The sequence below is a fragment of the Panthera tigris genome, chromosome B1 (assembly GCF_018350195.1).
Source record: "Panthera tigris isolate Pti1 chromosome B1, P.tigris_Pti1_mat1.1, whole genome shotgun sequence".
NCBI lineage: Eukaryota > Metazoa > Chordata > Mammalia > Carnivora > Felidae > Panthera > Panthera tigris.
Window position 1 is genome coordinate 30,661,544 of NC_056663.1, and position 22,475 is coordinate 30,684,018.

The window sequence follows — 22,475 nt, forward strand, 5'->3', positions numbered from 1 at the left end:
TGAACGGGGGAGGGGCAGAGAGAGAGGGAGACACAGAATCGGAAACAGGCTCCAGGCTCCGAGCCATCAGCCCAGAGCCTGACGCGGGGCTCGAACTCACGGACCGCGAGATCGTGACCTGGCTGAAGTCGGACGCTTAACCGACTGCGCCACCCAGGCGCCCCAAAGTTTGTAGTTTTGAAGTAGGTGAGCAATGGAGTTTTGGTGACAAATGGAGGTTTTTCACAAAAATGACTTTAAGTCATCAAATTAGAAGGATTAGATTTCTATGATGCACAGTGGAAATGACATCAGCATTTCTTATTGAAAAATCTAGAAAATCAAGTAAAATCCTTCTTTTTAAGTAGCTCAGCTCAAGCAAGGTAAATATCTTTCCAGTATCAGAAAACCAAGACATTATATTCAGACTAAGTATCCTTCGATGCTATGCAAAACCAAAGGTTAAAGACAAGGCAGGAAGATATTTAAATTCCAATCTGTAATTCATAATTAATTTGTAGAGAAAAGTGGCATTATTAGAAATGCTTCTAAAAATTTATCTGCTTAAAGAAGGTGGCTACATGATATAAATGAGAGTGAACAGGAAATTATTCCAGGTTCAAATGCTTCCCAAGGCTGCCTCAGCCATTTTCAAGTTGTATTGGTTTTCTGTCAAATAAAACTAATGTGTGTTCATAAAAAGAATGACCTGCTTACTTGGTTACTGTTGTTAAATTCAACAGCATTAATAAAAGAGCTTGTGTGTGTAGACTAAAACTCTGCTATTTCAATCAGCTAAATTCAATCTACTCATTAATTCCCTCAACATCTGTTGAGAATTCACCATGAGCCATGTCCTTACATCCAGCATGCATAAATTCAGACGAATAGTTATTACATTTGTCTTAAGCTTTGTTGAGTGGGATTCAATGGAAGGTTGACAAACAGACTCAACTTAGGTGGGACACAATTCAAGAATTAATTCATTCAACAATACATTCACCAAATATGTACTGAGAACCTACCATGGGCCAGGCATTGTATTAACTAACAAGGATACATCAGTGGATAGGATAGGCCTGATCCCTGCTTCAGTGGCATTTACATCTGAATGTGGGGGTGTGAGGGTGCGGGGAGTGAGACAGAAATAAAGTAAAAAGAAAACCAAATGAATAAATGCAAACTGTGATAAGTGAGATAAAAGCAAAAAAACCCACACAGGTGTCTGTGAAATCATAGGAGGGGCAACTAGCCTAGAGGGAGTGGTCAAGAAAATTTGCCCTGCAGAAGTACCCCTTCAACTGAGTCCTGAGAATGAAACAGAACCTGAGGGAGAGATTTGGATATGGCGAGAATGAATACTTCTGGAAGGTAGAAATATGGCCAGTCACTGGCAGAGAAAGCAGTCTTGAGATTTATCATGAACAGAGAGAGGGACAGAGATCAGATGTTTAGGGCTTGGTTATCAGACAGGAATCCAGCTACCGAAACTCTAAGCCAGGACAGAAGGCCAATTCTGGTTACAGATTCTGTGAGCTTTTGCTTGATCAGAAACTTGAAATAATGAAAAGGCTCTGGTCTTCCTCTAAAGACAGCTTCCCAGGATAGGCCTTCCTTGACATTAAAGAGACCAATTCTATTAACAGTTTGATGCCCTCTATCTGAAATCCTGTCCTCAACCACCCAGAGGTTCTGAGAGCCCAAGTTGGCCAGGAGCATTACATCCCCTCTGCAGATGTGAAGCACACCTGGAGAATTCAAGTCCTTTGCAGGCTGGGAAAAGCTGGTCTTCCAGTAGCATGGTCCCTTTTCCACTGGTCTTTCCTTGGAGCCCACCATTAACTTTCTCCTTTTCCCTCTAGGATCTTGGGCAGAGGTTCTGACAATAGGGCACTCAGTACAGTCTTGTCAGACTAAAGAAAAAGAAAGCTCTGCAGGCTGACATTGCAAAACTCTAAAGCAGCACAAATATGACAAGCCCACAAAATGGCATATCAAGTACCTGCATATTTCAATAAGGGTTATTTTAAAGCATTCTGCACAAACAAATGGGTGACACTGGATGTGTTTATATGAGGAGAAGGAGAAATTTACTGTATTTAAATATGCAACTTTTGGCTTAACTAAGCACCGGAGCACACTCTCTCATGCTATATTTAGGCAGTGGGTTTCCATGTTTAAGGAATTATGAATTATTGAAAAGTACTTTGCAAAAATTTGGCAGCAATCCCTGAGCCACAGTCTGAATCAGATTTTGAAAGTTCTAATATTTCTTCAGTGTAAGTGAAAGAGTGCTCAAGAGATCAGGACACTAAATGAAGATTTTGTAATTAAATAATCAAGCCTCGTGAAATATGGAAGGAATATCAGATTAGAAGTGAAAAGACATGTATTCTTTTTCCAACTTTATCACATCGAAGACATAAAACCTTGGGTAGCAATTAATCCACTGAATCTCATTTTTCTCATTTATAAAGTGGAGAAAACAATGTCTACTCTTCCCAGACTGTTGGCCAGGATAATTACAAGAAATGAATGTGAGAGAGGGAGAGAGAAAAAGATAGAGAGAATACATAGAAGCTGTAATGCATCAAAAATGTAGAGGATGATAACAGGGGTGCTATGAAGAGAGTATCAAAGACATAGTTCCTTTAATTTAATATTTTTAACTTCAGAGACAGTAACCCCTTCACACTGCTCTTCAGCTGATTTCAGGTGTACCCTCTGGGCATGGCAGTGCCTAAAGCAAATTACTTCTCTTGTAAACTCTTTCTTGAGTTCCACAAAAGTCTGCTTTTCTGGTAATCTCTCTTTGTTCCTTTCTTGACCTGTGTAAATCCATCTTTAATTCCAGAGTTTGACTTGAAATGTTTTCTGTGGGACCTGAGAATTCTACCTTCACTTCCAACTTCTTGGTGCAGGGACTTTCTGTCACTCTAGGTATCTGGACAAGTTCTGGGAAGCAGGTAGTTCCTTCGTAACATAACAACTTTCTCCCAGTTCTACCACCAAGGAAGTCTGCGCTTGTCTCTTGGCCTCGGTGTTTCCCAAGTTAGAGGTCAGACCTACTCCACTCTTCCTCTCAGCCATCTGGGGAGTGAAGTGGGGTGTCACACGTAAGGTCCATGGGTGGCTGCCTGCAAGTCTCCTTCACCAGTTGAGAGACATGCTGTATAGCCTTAATTTTCTTTAGAGAGACCTTCTCCTCCAAAAATCTTCCCTCATCATTTTGTAGTCCCAAACTAAGTCAAAGGGATTCAGCTGTTGAAGAACTGGGACTTGAAATCTCCGTTGTTAAACACAGCATGTATGTATTTGTTTTCCATTCCCTTTTGTATCTGATTTTATGTCACTGCTGTCTCATTCCAATATCCTATCTCAGATGAAAAGGACCATCCAAGATTTATCTCTGCATTAGATATACCATCATGGCACTATGACATTTAGATTTATATTCTTGTTCCATATTCATGATTGTTTTCCATATGAGCACTCAAATAGTGCTATCAATGGTTATTGTCAACCTGATTTTAAAGACAAGAAACTGTGATTGGCTGAAGATCACACGTCTTACATCCGTCACAGAGGTAACTGTGTCCTTGATTATGTCTCACTGTTCATGTCCTAAATATAAAAATATCTGATTAGTTTAAAAGACACTAGATAGGACCGAATTCCAAGACTATAATTTTGAAGAAAATGGTTGTTTTTTCATTAAACTCCCTTTTCCCTCTCTCCCCAACACTCCTCACATATGCATGCACTGATTTCATCAATTCCACTTTTAAAATCAGTCAAATCTGGTCCAGAAACAAAACAATGAATTGAACCTGAATCAAATCAAGCCTCTACATCTAACTTCCAAATTACAAGAAATACAGGGAACTGAAGACATGTTACAGGAACTTACTGAGATGCAATCAACAAAACCAGTGTGGGATTCACAGGACAAAAGACCTGGTTTTTTCAACAAGGATAACAAAAAGCAAGGATAAAAACAGACACATTGAGATGAACCTACAGAGTGAAAGAGATTTGAAGAGGTATGTCAAACGATTGCAAGATACGATTGCAAGATAAAGTCAAACGATTGCGAGACTTTATTTACAGCCTGATTCAAGCAAACAGACTGTAAAAAAAAAAAAAGTGAGACAATTAGAAAAATTTGAACACTGCTTGATATTTGGTAACATTAAGAAAATATTAATATCTGAAGGGTGATCATTTTTCTTGTGATCATATTTTTAAAAGCAGCCTTATCCTTTAAAGATTTCTACTGATATATTGATGGGTATAATTACACAATGTTTGCTATTTGCTTCCTAATTATACAGCAATAGGGTGGAAATGGTAGGGTTAGAGGAAAAATGGCCATGATCTGATCATTGTGGAAGCTGGATGCTTATACAAGAGTGTTTATTATACTTTTGCTCATATTTTTAGACATTTGAAATTTTCCACGTTAAAATGTTTTTGAAAGCCAGCATAATAATTTGCTAACCAGAGGACTAAATAAACATTCAGCATTTCAGCTGTCTGTGATGATGTAATGTAGACCTGGGTTGAACACGATATTTGATTTATTCTTTCCCTTATTTACCAAGAGCATAAAAACAGAAAGACCCACAGGTGTAATGCTAATGGAAGCCTTGCAGGATCTACACGCCACAGAAGGTATTTGCTTTGTGCTACACTACAAAGTGAGTGGAGAAGAGGCATACCACTGCCCTTTGATTTGAACAAGGGAGCTTACTTTCTTCTCTGTAAGAGGGACAAAGAAAAACGCAGCATAAAGATCCACCCTTGCTTTGAAGTATGATGGCTTTGCTCTTGCTCTTTTCAACAAGAGTTTGACTTGAAATGTTTTCTGCTGGACCTGAGAATTCTACCTTCACTTCCAACTTCTTGGTGCAGGGACTTTCTGTCACTCTAGGTATCTGGACAAGTTCTGGGAAGCAGAACTGTGAGGAAGGGTGAGGGATCCTCCACACTAAGGGAAGATAAACTATTCCTAGAATTTATTAGAATGCCGTCTAAACAATTGAAATAGGAAGGGATATGAAGGGAACCTCCACAGTTTCTGTAATACTTTGTGTCTTTTAAAAAGCCTGGTAGGTCATGAAGGGGAAAGAAATGAAGAGTATCAACATTCCCTTCCTTCTCCTTCTCTCCAACCAGCTCTTAGCAGCTACCACTTGTCTAAGTCCAACCACACAACATTAAGCATTTGGGCTTTTTTTTTTTTTTTTAGTTACTCTGGGTCCGAGAATTACTGCATGCCTCTGGCTGAGGTAGCAGACTGAGATTTTAGAGGAGGGTTCCTCTGAAACTCTGTGCAATTTTTGGTTGGTATATGGTGTATTGTTGGTATACAATCTATTACTTCTTACGTTTGGGAATCTACTACTTTCACACACAGTAATCCAGTTTTTAGAAATTGTGGTGAAATATACATCATTTACGAGTTCAACCATTTTTGAGTATACAATTTAGGGGCATTAAATGCATTAACATTGTTGTGTAACCATCACCCAGTCACCTGTTTTTATCCTAGGCACTAATGGGACGTTTCTAAGAGGAAACTGTAACGAGGTAGGAATAAAAAGGAGGTTAGAATATATTTGACACAATAAATCTTCCCCTTGTCAGTATATGTTTTTAAAAACATCTATCGCTAACATATTACCATCTATAAAATTTTGTATGTCCACTAAAATTGTCCGGAAGCAAATGGTCTGGAATTTACAAAAATTATGACAGACCTGGTACCTGAAGCTTGTTTGCAAGTGAATGTCTTTCTATAAAGCTACCTTTCAAACGTGGCCCATATGTGTTTTGTCTACTAATATAAAAGGATGAATCTATTTTTATACAATAATAAAAAATAGCTAAGAAGAAAAAAGTCTAATAGGATAAAACTTTAGTATTGGTATTGTTACATTTTTCTCCATTTTCCTTTTATGTTTTAATACTTTATTATAAAACAACATGTAGGACTTCCTGAATTTGGTTTTACATGTAGCTTGAGAAGTAGAACCAATAAATAGCACTGGTATAACTCTGCACTCTGGAAGCCAGGGACAGACTTTGACATGTATTGTGATTGACAATACCATGGAGAAGCTTCTTTCTCTCTCCTCTTACACTACCCATAGCACTGGATAGGCCCAAAAAAATACCAAAGATGTAATCAGATGAGTAAGTGTCATGTCTTAAAATGCAAACACTTGTGGAGAGTTAAGATATTTACTGCCACTCAGCTCTGTATAAGGAGATGTATTCTTTCTATGGCCAAGCTCATTCATTCCAAACATGAGGACCATTGACTCTTTGGGGGCCACAAAAGTCAATTTTCAATAAATCTGTGTCTACACTAAGCCTTGAATGTAGAGTGAATAAATAGAATGTCTCAAAAACATATGAGCTACCGTATTTCAAATATACATAGATAGATAACATTGAGATGGACAAAATGTGAATTTGTTTAAAACCCAATGGAATCCAAAATGTCTTTGGTCATCATATATTTTTTTCTCTTTTTTTTTAATGTTTATTTATTTTTTTGAGAGAGAGGGACAGAGTGCAAGTGAGGGAGGAGCAGAGAGGGAGACACAGAATCCGAAGCAGGATCCAGGCCCCAATCTGTCAGCACAGAGCCCAACGTGGGGCTCAAACTCACGAACCACAAGATCATGACTTGAGCCAAAGTTGGACGCTCAACCAGAGCCACTAAGGCACCCCAGTCATCATACATTTTCTTAATTGATGAATTAATAAAAGTATAAAACCCTTCATGAAGGATGTCAAAATTTGGAAATTCCTTCTAATCATCTGGGAAGGTTGCACCTCACTCCTTTTACTGGTTGCATAATGTTCCATGATATGGATATACTGCATTTTAATCAGCCACTTCCATATTGGTAAGCTTTCTCTTTGGCCATTTGACCAAAGTTCCCTTGGCCAGTGCAAACAATGGTACAATAAACATCCCCCAGCACACGACCTTACAAATGGGCAATTTTTTTTTTCTTTGAGGTAGATTCCCAGGAGTGGAATTTCTGAGTTAAAGGGGAAGTGCATTTTAGGTTTTAATAGATGTTGCTCTGTTGCCTTTTAGAAAGATAGTGAAGCTGGAAAGTCCCACACACAGTGTATAAGAGAACCCTATTCCCCACATCCCTACCAGCAGTGGGTTTTATGTTGCCAATCCAATAGATACAAAGTCATATTTCATCTTTATTTTCATTTGAATTTCTTTTACTGAACATGAATTCGAGCATCTTTTCATTATGTTTGTTGACCACTAGGCTTTTGTTTTCTTGTGATTTTTTTTTTTAATTCTAATCTTCTCTGCATTTTTCTATTGAACTGTTTGTCTTTTTCTTGTCTCCACGTTACAGAATTGCCCCGTGTCTGACGTTGCTCACTCCTACCTCTCAACTCACTCTCTGTCATATTAATCTTTTCTTTTCTCCACAGTAATTACCACTGTTTGAAATTATTTTGTTAGCTGTTTGTTTCTTGTCTGTCTCTCTCAACATAAATCTCATGAAAACAGAAAATGTCTCCTTTGCTCTTCTGTATCCTTTGTCGATGACAGAGCATAACACAGGATAGGCCCTCAACAATATTTGTTGGCAAAACAAATAAATGAATGGTGGCCAAAGAGTTATTCATAGATTCATCCAACATAATGCTTGATTCGAGGTACTATGGAATTGAGAGAAGAGTAAAATGAATTGTGAATTGGAAGATAGGTAGTGATTAGGTGGTAGAAATCTTACATGTTAAGTGAAGGAATTTTCACATTTTTTTACAGGAAATGTGGAGTCATCAAAAGCTTTTCAGCACGGGGGTGACACAATGAAATTTATGATATAGGAAGAACACTCTGGTGGCAATGCTATGAATTAATTATAAGGGGAAGAGAAGTTTTATTAGTAATGGTCCTTCTCACAGCTCTAAAATAACTTGTGCCAAACCAGTCCAAGTGTATTTTATGGACAGCATCTTTAATAGAACTAGCAGAGTCAGCACACATTTCCCAAATCAGATGACAGAACAGACACTCTAAATTTTATCCATTATCTTTTGCTGCCCCAATTCTTTATGCTAAAGGATAAAAATCATATGAGTTGCATTAATTTCCTCAATAAAGTGGATGCTTAAATTGATTGAGAGTTATGCTCATTTTCTGCCAAATTATATCAGCCTCCTCTCATAATCCAAAATTTCTGAAAATGTTTCTGAGGAATTTTGTGTGCCAAGTACTGTGCTTGACCTATCCCTAAAGTGTGTTTAAGACTAATTAGCTAGATTGGTATTAGGAAATACCATCACCTGGTCTTAGCCTGTCACCTTCCCTAGCAAGGGTCAATGTATATGCATGGTAAAGTTTTACCTGTATTAAGCCAAGACAAGGGAAGATATTTGTCTTCTTCTTTTGTTAGTTTAATAAATCTCAGAGAATACTCTTTGGTGTGAATTTTCCAATCTGAACTGGATATTGATCAACTAAAGTGGTTATTTGGCACATCTCCCTTTGGACAGGTGGTAGTGCTATCTTCAAGCATCATTTGATTCTCCTTGCATGATTAAAGAATGGCTCCTCTGATGAGGTGAACCACACTTTATTGACAGACTATAATATAGTTAAAAGGACATGGCTTTGGCGTCAGATATAACTAAATTCAAATCTCCACTGTGCTACTTACTAGTTGAGTAATATTCATTCAGTAAATGTTTGGGAACTATTTTATACCGATTATTGGTCTAGACTCTAGAGTTTGAAAAACTCTGACTGTAAGGACCCAGCAGTTTAGCAGGAGGGATAGACAAGGAAATAAACCTTGTATAATAGAGGAAGGAATTAGGAGCAAAAAGATGATCAGAGAGGGCAGGTGAAAGAAAAGGCACCCAGACCAAAGCAACATAAGGAACAAAAGTATAAATGCATGCCTAAGAATGATATGCTTGGTGACCCAAAACACTGAAATATGGCATATTTATATATAAAACTCTGTGAGAACAAACAACTTGTTTGTTTTCACCACTGTAATTCCTGGCACCCAGGGCAGAGCCTGATACATACTTGCAGCACAATAAATATTCAGTGAAAAAATAAATCTCCGTGGGGCACCTGCGTGGCTCAGTCGGTTGAGCATCTGACTTTGGCTCAGATCATGATCTCATGGCTCCTGCGTTTGAGCCCCGTGTCAAACTCTGTGCTGACAGCTCTGAGCCTGGAGCCTGCTTCAGATTCTGTGTCTCCCTCTCTCTCTCTGCCCCTCTCCTGCTCATGCTCTGTCTCTCTCTCAAAAATAAATAAACATTAAATTAAAAAAATTTTAACATATATATAATTTTTAAATATATATTTATATATATAAATCTTTAAATATAATATATATACAGTATATGTATATACCATATATATGGTAAAAGATGTGTTGGAAAGTGGTGAGAGATAAAGGTAGAGAAACAGGCACCAGGCAGATTATGGTTGGGGTTGTATTCCAAGATGAGAAATGTTAATTTTTATTCTATACCCAAGTATTTTCCAAACTTGGCTAAGAATTAGAGTCATCTGGGCTAACAGACACATGAAAAAATGCTCAACATCACTCATCATCAGAGAAATACAAATTAAAACCACAATGAGATACCACCTTACACCTATCAGAATGGTTGATATTAACAACTCAGGCAACAACAGATGTTGGCGAGGATGCGGAGAAAGAGGATCTCTTTTGCACTGCTGTTGGGAATGCAAACTGGTGCAGCCACTCTGGAAAACAGTATGGAAGTTCCTCAAAGAATTAAAAATAGAATTACCCTATGACCCAGCAACTGCACTATTGGTATTTATCCAAGTGATACAGGTATGCTGTTTCAAAGGGGCACATGTACCCCAATGTTTATAGCAGCACTATCAACAATAGCCAAAGTATGGAAAGAGCCCAATGTCCATCGATGGATGAATGGATAAAGAAGATGTGGTATATATATGCAATGGAGTATTACTCGGGAATCAAAAAGAATGAAATCTTGACATTTGCAGCTACGTGGATGGAACTAGAGGGTATTATGCTAAGTGAAATTAGTCAGAGAAAGACAAATATCATATGACTTCACTCATATGAGGACTTTAAGACACAGAACAGATGAACACAAGAGAAGGGAAGCAAAAATAATATAAAAACAGGGAGGGGGACAAAACATAAGAGAGACTCTTAAATATGGAGACCAAACTGAGGGTTGCTGGAGGGGCTGTGGGAGGGGAGGATGGGCTAAATGGGTAAAGGGCAATAAGGAAGATATTTGTTGGGATGAGCACTGGGTGTTATACACAGGATATGAATCACTGGAATATACTCCTGAAATAATTATTGTACTATATGCTAACTAACTTGGATGTAAATTAAAAAAAAAAAAAAAAAGCATTAGTCATCTGAATTCTGGATCACTGGTAAAAATACAGATTCCAGTCCTCTTCTCATAACCAAACCTAAATCTCTAGAAAAGAGGTCAGGAAATCTGTATTGTAGTTAGTACTGATGTGATTCTAATGATTATGTGTTTGAGGACACTGAGTAAGGCAAAAGAGCATGAGGGTCTGATCCAAGACTACAGGATTCATAGAGGAAATGAGGAAACAAATATATCATATGCTGATTAGTTTGACTTGTCAAAACCCAGTGATCATTCGAGAATAGTAATGAGAGAGGCATCTAAGTTTCCAATTTGGGTCCCTGGATTAAGTTGTTGTCAAGAAATAGAGTAAAGAATGCCAGAAGAAAAACTGGTTTGGAAGAGAAGATAATAATTTTAGACAAGTTAAATTTGAAGTGCTTGTTGTAAAACTGGGGGTAAGGTCCATAAGGTATGAGATAAATGGAACTGGATCTTAAGAGAAAAATCTGAGCTTAAGTTATACAATGGGAGAGATCAGTTTTTAAAAGATGTAATGTCATCATCTGTTCAGATTGTCCCAATAATTCATGCTATGAAATCTTGCCATATGGCATGGCTCCAATGGTGTCCTGGCAAATGTATCAACTGGCTTTCAAGGGTGGGGGGTGGGGAAGCCCTAATTTGTAGCATTTGTCAATTTTTCATGTTGTGAATACCCCCACCATGGAAGTTTTCAAGCTAGCAAACACATCACTGAATATGAGATTGGGAAGGGATGTGCACAATTGGTTCTCATCAGTCAGTAGAAATGGATTTCAGCACACAATTGCATAGTCCCTTTGCCCCCTCCCCCAGAAATGCACCCTAATGAGTCCTTACTCTAGTAAAAAAAAAAATTCCATCCTAGCAATAAACAGAATTCAATAAGAAGTCAAGCTCAGTACATTCAAGTAAAGTGATTTCTTCCCAAACATCCCATCTGTTCTTCACAACCCTTCCTAGGTTGCCACACTCTGCTCAGTGCCAGCTGGCACTCCCAAACAGCTGGGTAAAATCATTACTCATTGTCCAGATGTGTCATAATTCAGTCAGATCTGGCTCCTAACTCTGGCACCTCCAACCTTCATCAGAGGAATTAGCTTAAGTGACCATTCTAGATCCACTGATTTAGGGCTCAAGTTCCAGGACTGTTGGATTCCAACGGCTAGCTACTGGTTAGGCTTACAACTCCTAGGTTCCCCTCACCTGCCTCACTCATTTTCCCATCACTATTTGGCTGAGAAAGTTCCACATCATTCATTTCCCTCCTACCAAGCCCTTTGGTAAAGAAGCCTTTGTAATCACTTCCTGAAGGTGGAGGGGGTAGATTGAGAGGAGACAAAAGTTCAATAACTGGCTCTGCTTGTAATTAGTTCATGCTTTATAAAGAGACTGCAATTCTCTCTGATGTTATCTGGCAGGCAGGCAGGCAGAACATGTCTGATGTTTACCAAAATCTCATATCACAGTATCTCCACACTGCTTGTCTTTAGGACACAGCTAACAGATTATCTTTCCTTGGGTGCTTGTTGTGTGATATACTGTAATTTTCTTTCAGCATTTTAGAGATAGAATTCCTTTTTTTTAAATCTCAGGTGTATCATTTCTTTTAAGACATCAGCTGACAGACTAACTATTGATTCTTTTAAAGCATCATTTCTTTTGGTAGCTACTTTTAAGGCTTTCTCTTTGTGATTATTTCAGCAGCCTTATTGTGATGCGTCTCTGTGTGGTTTTCTTGGTATTTATCACATGGTGGTTCATAGTACTTCTTGAATCTATGGCTTGACTTTTTGCATCAGTTTTGGGAAATTCTCAGCCATTATCTTTTCAAATATTGCTTCTTTTTATCCCTTTCTTTTTCTCCTCCTGCACGTGACTCCAGTTATACTTGTGTGAGACTGTTTTACTGTCCCACATATTACTTATGCACTTTTTGTAATTTTCATGTTTTTTTTCTCTATGTTTTAGTCTGGATACTTTCCTTCTGACCTTTCTTCCAGTTAATTAACTCACTCTTCAGCCCTTTCTAATCTGATATTAAACTCGTCTATTAAGTCCTTGGCTTCTATTATTGTATTTTGCAATTTTGTAACATCAGTTTATTTAATTTTTTATTAATTCCTGTTATCTGCTGAAATTCTCCACTTTGACATCTATATTCATGAACATCCATATCAGATAATTCTAATAATTATAAGTCTGTTCATATTGTATGCTTTGATTTTAGTCATATCTTGGTTTCCTAAGTAATTTTTTATTGAATGCACATTATTGGTCACATTGTATTGAATGGCATTATGTCTTAAAAAACTGTTATCTTCTTCCCAAGAGGATTTATGTTCACTTTGGGCAAAAAGAGTAGCAACAGCCCATCTTGATCTGATCAGGAATTAAACATACTCAAAGCTGGATTTCAGACGTTGAAAAGTCTTATCTAATTTGGGTTCTCTATTACTGCTAAGATGTAGCCATTTGGGAGCTTTGACTAAAAGCTTAATATGTTTACAAGAGCTCGGAACCCTATATATTGTCTTCCTAGCACTATGAGACTGCAAAAAGTAACTGCTTGGCTTCATAGCCTCTCAGCCTTCGACCTCTCATGAAACGACAAATACGTTGGTGTGAAAAAGCAATATGGAATATCAGATTCACTCTTCTGTGTTTCTCTTCACTCTGGGGTCTTGAGTCATCAAATCCTTATATTGAAACTCCAATATATGTATGTCTCTCTGCCCTATGAAACTGAGGAAAGTTCTAATCAACTTCTTTGCCTTTGGGTACAACTTCCTGAGCTTCATAGCTTTTTCTGCCATGCAGTTTATGAATCAACAAATAAGAGGAATAATGGCACGAAATTTTGGACTTGTCTCAGTATATTCTCTTCTCTCTGAGAAATTAGCCACTCAAGTCCTTGATTTATTAATAGCTCTTTGGTACCTTCAAATTGATTTTCTGCTCTGCTTTATCCAGGTTTTTTTTATGTTTATTTATTTAATTTGAGAGGGAGAGAACACAAGCAGGGGAGGGGAAGAGAGGGGGGAGAGAGAGAATCCCATGCAGGCTCTGTGCTGTCAGCTCAGAGCCCAATGTGGGGCTTGAACTCACAAATCGTGAGATTGTGACCTGAGCTAAAATCAAGAGTCTGACACTTAACCGACTGAGCCACCTGGGTGCCCCTTATCCAGGTTTTCTAGTTGTTCTCTGAAGAAGATTGTTTGGCTATAAGGTAGTTCATAATAAGCAGAAATCCAAGATAGTGAAAAGTAGCGTGAAAACAAAGGACTTTCTCTTTCACATGAAATGAGGTATGAGAGTTGAATTAACGATTTGGCCTGAGCTACAAGAAGGACTGTGTTACAGGTTATGAGTTTGGAAAGAGCACATGAAAAGAAGGGTTGGCAGGGGACTATCAGGAGTAAATTTTGAGATGGTAGCTAAAAAAAATTAAGAGTGGCTATCCAAGAAGGATTTTGGAGTATGAGTCTGGAGTTCAGAGAAGAGGTACAGCCTGGAGATATAGATTTGGAAATCATGAGCATATGGATGGCATTTAAAACCAAGAAAGTAAGTGAGGTCACCAAATGTATGAGTGTTGATAGAAAAGAAAAAAGATCTAAAGAGTAAGTCTGGGGAATACTAACATTTATGTAGGTGTCAGGGAGATGAGAAGAAACCAGCAAAGGAAAATAAGAACTTAAAACAAGAGAGATTAAAGAAAACCCAGGTGAGCGAGATGTCCTGGAATCCAAATAGAGAAGCTATTTCAAGGAAAGGATAATAAACAGTATGTCAAATACTACTGAAAAACCAAATCAGATGACTGAAAAGTAACCTTTGGATCAACAACATGAAGTCATTGCTGACACTATGGGAGTCATTGGAAAGGTGGGAGTAAAAGTCTAATTACAATAAAATCAAGATAAAAACGGTGACAATGGGAAATTAATTCTTGCTTTCTATTTTATTGGACTTTCCAAAATAATCTCATCTAAAATTCGTCTTATTTCTTAGAACAGATTACATGATTCGTGTATTCACAAGGCACTGATTCTTTAAGCATACCTCCTTCAATGTAATCTTCAATACCTGTTCATGGCTGAAGACATGTTTTGCCCTAAAATAGTTAACAATCACATGTATGATGTAAAGATTTTCTATGGTTTCCAAATTCCCCAAGCTATTATCTGGGCCCTTGGGCAATACTGAACAGTAATGAAAAGAAAGTTACTTCTAGAACATGTACTACAACAAATACTTGTCCCATGAGGCTCTTCAACAGTTGCCTCTGCTTTCTCAATTCTAGACTTGCCCACACACAAATAACTCTTTTGAACTTTGGGGAAAAAGATGGAATGTCCTTGAACCTAACAATTCTGACACATGCATCATACTCTTCCCTTCTTCCTCTAGATAATATTTATTTTCTCAAATAAACAAAAATGAGGAGTGGTAAACTCACCGATTTCTTTTCACGTTCACCCTTCAAATATCCACCGCTAAGATAAGCCCCTAGAAGACCATGAAAATTTATCCTCCTTCTAAACGTCTGACTCAATATTTTAAACTCATTCAGGGTTCAAGGTTATTCTGGAGATCAGAATGAGAAACTGCCTTCATTCCATCTCTAACAACAAAGATGCCATTTTATGTGATTACTCCCTATCATACTTTCCATTAATTGTCTCCACAATATATGATGTGGTATATTGCTCAGGATATGCTAACCACTGGAACAAACATACCCCAAGTCACTGAATGTTATCAAGTATTTTCTTGCTTAAATAAATTCCAAGGTGGACATTCCTGGTCAGGTGGTTCTCCTGGGCAGCTTTTCTCCAAGCAGCATCTCAGAAACCCAGGCTGCTTCCATCTTGTGGCTTTAAGGTACCCTTGACATCTTTAGTCAGCAGATAAAGGGAAAAGAGAAAGGTTTGCACATAGAGTTTTGTGGCCAGTCCTGGAAATAACATGCATCACTTCCACAACATACCATTGCCCAAATATTGGTCACGTGATTTTAAACTAAGTTCAAGGGAAATGGAGAAACACATTTTTTCTTGTGTACTCAAGAAAAGGAAATATGATTGCTGAGCATTTAGTCAGTCTCTACTATAGACTTCCTTCTGGCCATTAAATTCTTATCATACTCTTCCTTTTATCTGCAAAGTACACTCACCCCCTCGCTAATAGGAACAACCCAAAGTCACACTCCATCATTACGTCTAGTTTAGAGTTCAGGATCTCCAGACGATGCACAGTCCTTCCAGAAGGACTAGTTATGGCTCCCCATGCTCTGGTAACCTATGAATTAAAAGATAAGCTTTCTGTCCACCACCACCACACACACATACACACACACACACAGCCAATATGCAATGTTGGAACTGAGGCACTGTAACAGTAACAAACACCCCCATTTACAAAAGGAACAAATGGAAAAGCCTAGAAGTCAAGTCCTTTGGGTAGAAAATGTGAAGGACCTGAAATGGTGATAGGAAAAGATGTTTGGTAAACTTTTTCTCATGTTTTCTAAGTGGAATGTCCCTTCCCCGTCCATCCTCTGTGGCTCTAGCCCCATCCTTTGTGAGCTTCACCTTGTCCACTATTCTCTTCGGCCACATGTGAAGGGGGAGAGAGGGGGCATGCCATTTGGGAGCACCGGAAGTCAGCCTAAAGTTTATGGAAATGTGGAGCTCCAATGGTTGTTTGAAGTCTGAAATGGCCAAAACTGATGTTTTTGTTTGTTTAGTTTGTGGTTTACTTGGAAATATAAATTTCTCAAAAGCTTAATAGTCTTCTGATCAATTTGCTTCCCAGCAGTTGTATGTGCCAGAAACCACCTTCAAAGATTTCCCCTAGACATAATTCTCAAATACGTTTTATCTCTCTGCTTTTTGCCACCATTCTGATCTCTCTCAATTTAATAATAGGCTATCTTGAGACTATAACTTTTGAATGGAGAATATCCATCCTTAAACTGATCTTTTTTGTGAATCACTTGATTCACCTGAAAATACTGACTGAGCTGCAAGTGTTCAAAATTTGTTTTTTTCTTTTAAATTCCATTTCCCACAGTTCAGATTCTACAAACAGCTGACTTTTCAACTTTGCAGAACTGCATTTCCAGACTCTCTCTATTCGCTTTCATTTATGCTTACAAACTTAGACATTTCTTTTTCAAGCTTTTTCTTGGCCAAACACAGCCAATAAAAACCCCACACCACTAGAGTTATGTTTCTCATTCCTTCTCCTGGAGTTCAATTCCAATAGGCACATGTTCTACCTTCCAAGCATTCATAGGGAAAAGTTTTACAAAATGTCTTACCACTGCATAATAAGATTACCATTTTTCCAGCTGCCAATTTCAGTTTCCTTACTGACCATGGCCAATTGCTAAGCCAATAACATATAGTTCAAATTTTTCTTATGAAAGAACACCACTTCAACATATAAACATTTGTATTTGAATAGGTTAACTGCTATAGCAAATGCCCCAAAATCTTACTGGCTTAATGTAATAAAAATATTTTTAAGTCCACTGTGAGTACTCTTGGTTGGGTGGTTCTCTTGAGTGGTTATCCTGCAAACTGATTTAGTAATCAAGTGCTTCTATCTCATGGCTTTGCCATTTCACAAGTTCAAGGTAATCCTGGAATAATCTGGCCAGTAGATTGGGGAGGTAAGAGTAATGTAAAAAGAGGATTTATGACCATGCCTAAAAATTATATACATAAATTCTGTACACATTTATTTTTCCAGAACTCTGTCACGTAGCCCCAACACAGCATCCAAGAATTCTGGAAAATAACATCTTACCATGTGCCCAGGAAGAGGTAACAGGATTGGTGAGCATGTAGCCAGCTTTGAAGCATATGTAGCTAAAACCACAGATTAGTCCAATATTGGCAAGCAAGGATTATCCAATTCTAAAATATACAGCAGAGACATACGGAAAACTCAGCCCGAACCCTGAAAATGTATTTAATTAATATATTAGCTAAATGCATTGAGAATAGAGGCACATGGGTGGCTCAGTAGGGTAAGCATCTGACTCTTGATTTCGTCTCAGGTCATGATCTTACGGTTGTGAGATGGAGCGTGGCACAGTACCTACTTAAGATTCTGCTTCTCTCTCTCCTTCTGCCCTTTCCCCACTCGCTCACATGTGCTCTCTCTCTCCCAAAAAAAGAAAGGAAGAAAGAAAGAAAGGAAGAAAGAAATAAAGAGAAAAGAAAAAGGAAAGAAAAGAAAAGAAAAGAAAAGAGAAAAGAAAAGAAAAGAAAAGAAAAGAAATGCATTGAGAATGTACTATTTTCCAGGAATTCTTCCAATTCTTTTATACTTGATCACTGGTTCTTAAAATAATCCTGTCAGATGGTTGTATTATTATACACATTGCATAGATGAAGAAACTGAGGCACAAATGGATTAGGCCTCACAGCTAATAAGTGGCAGGAGCAGAATTTGACTCAAGCAGCCTGGTTCTAGAGCACAGAATCATCCATTATAATATTCGGCCCTTTCTGATTTATTCATGAACTTCTCAGTTAGTAAGTTTAATACACTATTGACTAATGGCATATTGTCTCTTCTCCTCTCTGACCTAGAGAGCCATTTTCAGCCTTGTCTGTCTATTTGTTTGCACTGATTCTCTAGGACCTAGTATTTTTTTTTTTTAAGGTCTATTGATTTATTTTTTAAAGTGCAGGGGGCAGGGAGGAAGAGAGAGAGTGGAAGAGGTGCAGAGAGAGAGGGAGATAGAGAATCTGAAGCAGGCTCTGCGCTGTCAGCTCAGAGCCTGATGTGGGGCTCAAACTCATGAACTGTGAGATCATGACCTGAGCTGAAGTTGGACGCTTAATGAACTGAGCCACCCAGATGCCTGTAGGACCTAGTCTTAATGCGTTTCTGTACTGTCCTACAACTCTGTTAGTGGAAATTTTGGGAATAGAGATTATCATCAAGTCTATAGAGTGGAAAAGGAAGAGGATAAAGGGAAAATACAAGCAGCACGTTCATTTACAGGGTAGTAAGGAGAAAAATCCAGCCCACACCTAACATTCGTCCGGCCTAGGACAAGAATACAAACAAAGGCCCACATTCCACATCTAACACTTAAAAGTTATGAATTAAGCCAACACAATGGTAAATGAAACACACTTTATCCTTCTACCTTGAAAAATATATTATCATAACATTCTGGAATGCTAAATTGAATTTAGAATATTTGGACTCAGAATTCCATGCTAGAATACGGTGCTTTGGAAAGGAGCTGGAGCCTGTGCCCCACCTTCTTTCTTTTCTCACCCTTGGATCTATCCTATACTACAAGAAACTGCTTGAGCACACAGTTGGGTCCCCTAGCATGCACATTTGAGCTTTGTCCATATCACTGTAGCAAATACTCACCCCTGTGTCCATCAAAAGGATGATCCAGGAATAGAAGTCTGGATGGGAAGTCAGCCTGTGATAGTTAAATAGAAAACTCCTGGGTCCCGAGTATCCAGACTAGGTAGAGGTGGTAGAGGTGGAACATAGATTCCAAGTGAGCACATCCCCTTGGCCCGAGTGAACCTTCCCACTATGGAGAAGGGTATACCATAGAAGGGCCAGAACAAGACTCTGAAGAGTAGGACTGAAATCCCTGATTTTCCCTCTGACCACAAAAAAGTAATAGGGATTTGATTTATTTTCCTGCTTCTGGCGGAGGCTTGAATTACAAATAATGTTAAAGAAGTTCTTTAGGCATAGGAAAATGATACCAGATGATAACTTAGAACTACACTAAGGAGTGTATCACCTGGGTGGCTCAATCAGTTAAGCATCCAACTCTTGATTTTGGCTCAGCTCATGATCTGGTGGTTTGTGAGTTCAAGCCTCACATCGGGCTCTATGCTGATGGTGCAGAGCCTGCTTGGGATTCTCTCTCTCTCCCTCTCTGTCCCTCCCTTGCCTGTGCGCTCTCTCTCTCTCTCTCTCTCTCTCAAAATAAATAAAATAAACATTAAAAAAAGAACTACACAAAGAAATGAATAATACCAGAAATAATAAATATGTGGGAAAATATAAAATATATTTTTCTCATATTTAGTTCCTTGAAATAGAATGGACTATTTAAAGATATACAATGAATACATTAATCTACAAAAAGCTAGAGTGGTTATTTGAATATCAGACAAAGATTTCAAAGCAAAAAAATATTTTCGGGAATAAAGAGAAATATTTCATAATACTAAAGGCACTAATTTACCCAGAGGACATACTAATCCTAAACTTAATGCATATACTAACAGAGCTTCAAAATACATAAAACAAAGTTGGCAGGACTGAAAAAGAAAAACAAACAAATTCACAATAATAGAATTGAAAAGGGATATAAACAAAATCAGTATCACAGTAGCAGTTCGCAATGCTCTTCTATCAATACCGATAAACAAGTAGATGAAAAATTTAAAGGGACTAAAATTACACAAAGTATGTTCTCTGATTATAACAGAATTAAACTAAAAATGACTAGCAAAAAGATATCTGGAAAAAATTCTCAAATAACAGAAATTAAATAATCTCTAAACAACACACGGGCCAAGAAAAAAATCGTGAGAGAAATTAGAAAATATTTTAAACTGAATAAAAATGCAAATATACAAAAATGTATGAGGTACAGCTAAAACAGCATTTAGAAAGAATTTTAGCATTAAATGTTTATATTAGAAAAGAATGTGTGTCAAATAATCTAAGATTCCATTTTTTAAAAACTAGAAAAAGACAGTTCAGTGAAACAGAATAGATGCCAGAAATAAACCCACAAATTTTTGGTCAATTGATTTCTGACAAAGGGCCAAGGTAGTTCAATTTGGAAAGGATAGAATTTTCACCAGATGGAGCTAGAACAATTGGATATATGTGCATCTATATCTATATCTATATCTATATCTATATCTATATCTATGTCTATCTATTTATTTCTATATCTATATCTATATCTATATCTATGTCTATCTATATCTTTCTATCTACCTATATCTATATCTATATCTATATCTATATCTATATCTATATCTATACCTATATCTATATATCTCACGATCCTCAACTCCCATTGAAATAAACCATACACCTAAATGTTAGATCTAAGACTACAAAACTTCTAGAAGAAAATGTAAGAGAAAATCTTATATCTAGAATATTTACAAACTCTTACAAATCAATAAAATAAAGAAAACAACCACTTTTTTAAATGGGCAAAAGATGTGAACAGAAACACTGTCAAAGAAGAATGACACGTGCACATAAGAGGGTGCTCAACTTCATTAATCATCAGGGAAATGCTAAGTAAAACCACAAAGAGTTGCCACAACACATTCACTAGATCAAAAAGGCTGAGTACTGGCAAGAAATGTGGGGAGATGGGAGCTCTCATAGATTGCTCACAAACGCAAGATGATATCAACCACTTTGGGAAACTGTTTATCATTTTCTTACAAACATCCACTCACCATATGATTCAAGTATCTTTTTGAAGATATTTACTTACCTACTTTCAGATATTTACTCCAGAAGAATAAAAAACATGTCCACACAAGGACAAGAGTTTACAGCATTTGTTCATAATAGCTCAAAACTGGAAACAACATAAATGTTCACTGCCTGGCATTTGAATAAAAATAACCTTATGCTACTCAGCTATAGAATATAACAAACAACTGATGGTAAACAATATAGATGAATCTCAAAACCACTATGCTAAGTGAAAGAAGCCAGATACAATCTTTTGCCTAAATACTGTATAGTTTCCATTTATATACAATTTAAAAAGATAAAACTATGACAGAAAGTTTAATTGTTGCCAAGGACCAAGAGAAGGGGGAAAAGATTGATTCCAAAGAGGCACAAGGACATTTTGGGCATGATGGAAATGTTCTATATCATGATCATGGTGGTGGTCACACATCTCTATATATATTATCAAACCTTATCAAATTGTGCTCTGATCATTAACGAATGTTATTGTACATATATTATATCTTAATATAACTGATATTTTAAAATGTGCAGATGAAGCCCAGGGAAAAGATCCCTCTTGCCTAAGGGCAAGCAATGAAAATAGTCTAAGGGCAAGTCTAGGGCAATTGCCTCAAGTCTAAGGGCAGCAGTGAAAATAAAAACTAGTAAAAGAAGCTAAAAATGTGTAATTTGTAAGGTGAATAGAGACCCTGATCACTGTGTTCATAAAAGCCTAGGAATAACAACCGCCATTACATATCAATAACATGTAACATTGAATGAGGGTTTCTGTTTTGTTTTTAAGATGGTCAGTCAAGCAGAGCCACAGGAAGAGACAGAGGAGAGGCTCAGGAAAACAGAGTTTGTAATACTCACAGGTCCTAGAGACAGGAGACAGAGCACACCACCCAGCACCATCATGGAGAAACTCCAGAGTAGTCAGGAGGCAGCAGACAAGAAGTGGGGAGCACTTAGGCCATGGCCTCCATTGGGGTTTCTGCAGGAAAGGTGAAGAATGGTAAATAGTTTAGGACTGGCCAATTTAAATCATTGTAATGGGCTTGGGGCAATAGGGGTGGTCTCTACTTATCTAGTACCTGGCTCTGGGATAATTAAGGGAGAGGAATATTGCCTCCTGTGTGCAGGGACCAGATGCAGGAGGTGTGGCTCTGGGTTGGTTTATATATCAAGGCCATGCTCTTTACTGGGCCCTCGGTGACCTGTAAGAATTGGTTAGCCCAGGGAGAAGCAGTCTCTCCCCAACCAGGAAGGTTTTATTATTAAGATGTCAAAACAGGATACCATGCAGAAATAAAATACATACATATTTTCTATACCATGAACACTCTTCAACTTCTTGAATTAACTCTTTTAATCTTGATAACAACCATGATAGTGAGTCAAGTTCTTTAATGGGGGCACGGGCAGCAAGATGAAGACCACAGTGGCCTACGGTTTTGTGCTAATGCAGGTGTTTAGCTATTGGAAGGGTACAATTGAAGCCAGATTGCTGTCCATTAAGAATGAACTAGGAGTAG

At 37.8% G+C, this 22,475-nt stretch overlaps 1 long non-coding RNA gene across 10 annotated transcripts in view; it reads right to left on the reverse strand.

Annotated features, from left to right (window-relative positions):
- LOC122237872 overlaps positions 1 to 22,475 on the reverse strand; it is a 179,892-nt gene that overhangs the window by 134,112 nt on the left and 23,305 nt on the right. For 7 of the 10 annotated variants that reach the window (XR_006216577.1, XR_006216582.1, XR_006216579.1 and 4 more), the window contains exon 3: positions 21,814 to 21,934. This is a non-coding gene — a long non-coding RNA (uncharacterized LOC122237872). Of the gene's footprint in view, positions 1 to 2,622; positions 3,604 to 15,610; positions 15,736 to 17,250; positions 17,361 to 18,843; positions 18,899 to 21,813; positions 21,935 to 22,475 lie in introns of those variants that run through there. The other 3 variants (XR_006216580.1, XR_006216578.1, XR_006216581.1) reach the window with 3 other exon arrangements.